The following is a 4,487-nucleotide window of genomic DNA, read 5'->3' as shown; positions in this document are numbered from 1 at the left end:
GCAAAGGGAGGCGGCGTCAGGAAATTAAAGTGAAAATGAGGCCGAGGACATATGGCGGGGGGGGGGGGGGGGGTTAGGACAAAACGCTGACCACAGACTGAGAAAAACCAGCTCTTAAAGAGCAATAAAAGGAGGATTTCTTACATTCTAAGAACAGTATTACTGAAATAAGACACACAAAGGTGTAAGGACTATGTCTTGTACAGCTCATTGGCACAGTTTCCTGGATCTCTATGATTGACGGATGGATGGATTGACCTCGGACGCCTGAGGCTGTTTGAACGCGTGGATTAACTGGTGTTTACTTTCCTTGTCTTCATCATCGGTTATTCACCTGTGCATGCAAGAATCAAAAAATCCAAGGCTCATTCACTCGAGTTGTGCGTGAAGGATCTTATCGGTCGCTGCTGCCAAGAGTCACATGACTTTGATTGTCATATATATGGACGTTGGGGGTGTGTTTGTGTGTGTGTGTGTGTGGGGGGGGGGGGGGGGGGGGGGTGTTGTGTGCCATGTGGCTTAATTAGAAATGTGAGATTTAGATTTTTGTGAAGCACAGTGGAAACATTTTCAATGTTTGTTTCTTTTCCAAAGGGATTTGTTTGGTGGCAAACGTCCCAGTCATTAAGAGCTGCCTTCTGTTTTCGCCTGATGCTCCGACGAGAGCAGCAGCTTTGTGACATTAACATAAAAAGATTTAAGATTGTAAACCATGAGGCGAGCAGGTCTGTCGCGGGGACAGGACGTCGACTTGGCTTTGTGTTGTAAATAATAAAAGAGAGAAAAAAAAGACGATGACGGTTTGTTTTGCACCTTGAACTTTTTTTTTTTTTTTTAAAGTATGTTTTTCTTGGAAAGATATTGGGAGACTTGTGTGATGAGATTACTGACAACGTTAAAGCAAAGACGTGATGGGATTGCAGCATCGGCTGCGTCGAGGATCGCACAAATGCTGCAAAGATGGGGAATTTGTGTTGTTTGCCCTTCAGTTGCTCCAGTTGAATGATTTGAACTTCAGCAGCGAAGGCTTTCAGGTCTGGGATTCTTCCAGTGAGCTGAAATGGTAGACCAGGTGTACCACGAGCAAGCAAGATCGGGCTAAAGAGTAAAGGGCGAGGAAGTTGGACTAACTGGGATCTTTTCCAACGACATTTACAGGAACCTTTATGCCCAGAAACTTATTTTACGTGGGGAAAAGAATTCCCGTTAATCTGTGTGGTTTGCGTTTCCAACGCACCTCCAAGTTCCGGAAAACGACACTCGTTCGCCGACGTCAAGTCCTGCCAAACCTCACTCCAAAGAGCCTGGACCCTGTCGTCCGTCCTTTTTCTTTTCCCGCCACATTTTTTGGAAATTATCGTTATCGAAATGATTAAGTTCTTCTTCCTTCGTCTTCTATAAAAGGTCTTGATAAAGGGGGTTGGAGCCACACTGGCTTAAACCGCTGCAATCAGCGCTCTTCAGTTCCTGGTCACCGGAAAAGTCTTTTTGCGAGAATGTACTTCTTTCTTTGAAAGTTTGGGGTCGAGGGAAAGTTTTTCCTTAGTGTAATTTTGGTGAAAACATGCCAAGGTTTTTCAAAAATCTTGGGTAAATGAGAAAAGTTCCCACAGTTTGTCACTTTGATCGTGCTGTTGGTCACATGGTGACGGGCTAAAGAGTAAAGGTAGAAGAAGTTTGACTAACTGGGATCTTTTCCACCATCATTTCCAGGAACCTTTATGCCCAGGAAATTATTTAAAAATGGGTTAAAGAATTCCCGTTAATCTGTGGTTTGCGTTTCCAACGCACCTCCAAGTTCCGGAAAACGACACTCGTTCGCCGACGTCAAATCGACGAACGATATCGAAATGAATAAGTTCTTCTATCCTCGTCTTCTATTAAAGGCCTTGTTTAAAAGTGGGTTGTAGCAGCACTGGCTTAAACCACTGCAAAATGTGTTCCACCAATCAGGGTTCTTCAGTTCCTGGTCATCGGAAAAGTCGTAATTTCGGTGGAAACGCGTCAAGGTTTTTCAAAATCCTGGGTAAATAAGAGTTCCCGCCGTGGAAAAAAAGGGCGTATCTTTCATCACTTTGATCAAGCTGTTGGTCACATGGTTGTTGACACCTTTGGATATGGTCTGAATTAGAATGATTATTATCGTTCAGATTATAATGTTTTAAAAGGTCTTGCAGGAATATATATAACAAAAAACCCTTTATCTTTTTTTAAGCTGCTAAACACAAATTATATCTTTTTCTCTCGGTTTTCCCAGAAGCCCGAGCACACGGGAAGAAAAGTAGGACGGAGAAAAGCCAAAAGGAAAAGAAATAGAACAAGAGATTAAAGACTCCCGGAAGGAAAAAGGGTAGAGTGTGGAGAGAGGTAATGGAGGATTGTGGCGGTGAGGGGGTTGGTGGAGGGGGAGGAGGAGGTTGGTCTTTCTCAGCCTACATCTCAAGCTCTCTTATTTCTCTGAGAGGCATAAACACCTGCTCCCCTGACACTTTGTGCCATTGCGTCGACTCAGCCTCGTTCCACTGAGGCCACTTATTATGATGACGCACCAGGTGTCTTATGTGTGAGTGAGTGTGTCCCTTTGTTTATTGGAGCGCGACGCGGCGTGAGAAGGAGCCACCGGTACATTATCATCATCATCATCATCGCCGTGTGGCGATAAACCTATGTATGAGTTTGATGTTTCCTGAGCTATAAGACGATATATAAGCGCGTATGTAGAATGGTGTGAAAAATGGCCGTGATGTGATGGGATGCTAAATGATTCCATTAAAGGTGCATTTAAGTGGTAACTCCCGCACAGCTGCGCACAACAATGAAGCCACTTCAGTCGTTCACCCCCAACTGTAAATGGACTGCATAATCTGAAGACCCCCAGAGGCCGCGGCGTCCGGCGTCCGGCGTCCGTCTGTGACGGAGATGAAGCAGCTCAACAGATTTAACATTCTAATGAAATTTCTGTTCGTCCTCAGACGAAAAGCGAGGCTGAAAAAGATATTACATCTCTTCTTAGACGGCGCCAAAGGGAAGCGGAGGTTACAGGCTAACATTAATAATGTGCATGTGTGTGCTCATCCAATTTCATGGCACTTTTATACCATGTCTTGGGTACACAGTTGACATTTTGGTGCCTGAAAGAAATGTATTCTGAGTGTCTCTACATACAGTACATACTCTTCTACACATTCAGCACCTGAAGGCATCACGGGAGAGTGACGTGGGAATAGAATGTTTTTTTTCCAAAGAGCTCCAATGTGGCTAAAATGTTTTTTCACAGCCTACAAAGCTCCATCGTTCATGGGAAATTACATTCAGAGGAACGCTCAGTCGCTCAGCGTCAGCGATTTTTGTTGTAATGCAAACATTTGGTGAAGGAAGTGTGTGTGTGTGTGTGTGTGTGTGTGTGTGTGTGTGTGTGTGTGTGTGTGTGTGTGTGTGTGTGTGTGTGTGTGTGTGTGTGTGTGTGTGTGTGTGTGTGTGTGTTCCGCACCAAACGGTTGTTTCCTTACTCCGTGAAAAACCCGGAAAAGATTTCCAGTTATGGGGAAAATAGATGGATAATAAGATTTTATTCTCTATTTATTTTTATCTAAATGTCCTGGGGAATGTGTTGTCTCTTGGAAAAAAAGAAAAAGAAAAAGTATTTTCAATCTTCATTTGGAGGGAGATGAATAAAAACTGTGGAGTCGGGGATCAGATCTCCTCGAGGAGACACGGCAGCACATCGAGGTTTTGATTAGGTCCCAATTAAAGTGGTTTAAAACGGCAAATAACTAATTCAAACTGCAATATTAGTATTCATATTCTGTTTATTATTAAGAGTAAAAATAAGAATTTAACTGCAGGAACTTGTTTGATGTTTGTACAAACTTTTATTATGATTTTCCAGCTTAAAACTGTGAAAACTAACAGACTGAAGCTAACCAGGTAGTAATAATATATTGAGTAGCCACTAGGAGTCGCCTCCTAGTGGCTAGGAGTCGAAAAAATAAAACAAAGTGAGCCGAGTTTGCCCTTGATTTACAACATCCGTAAACATTTTCCTGTGGAGTTAAAGAGTCTCAATTGCTAGTTTCTGGTCTTTGTGAGTAGAACGTGGCGTCAGTTTCATAAATGATGTTCCTATTTAGAAGATAATAGACGACAAATTACAGCATAAGTTACAAATTGTCAACGCAGCACTGGTCTAACCGTGAAACTCGAGGCTTTAAAGTAAACTTTGCAAGTCCGGTCGCTCTAGCGCCTTCAACTCTACGGAACTCCCCCTACAGTTTTGGAGGAGTAAACCCCTCCATAAAACATCCATCCATGCAATTGTTGTCTACTGTTTTATCCTCACTGTTCTTCAACAAACAGACAGCAGGGGGCAGTGGAGACAGCCCCCAATCTCCCAACGACAAGTCATTTAACGGCCATCCACGGGGGGAACTTTTTGAAAAGATCATTTATTCATTTGGTGCCGTTTCCGTAATCATCACAGTGACTCT

This window comes from Microchirus variegatus (genome assembly GCF_963457635.1).
Source record: "Microchirus variegatus genome assembly, chromosome: 15".
Lineage (NCBI taxonomy): Eukaryota > Metazoa > Chordata > Actinopteri > Pleuronectiformes > Soleidae > Microchirus > Microchirus variegatus.
Note: the sequence above shows the minus strand (reverse complement) of the source record.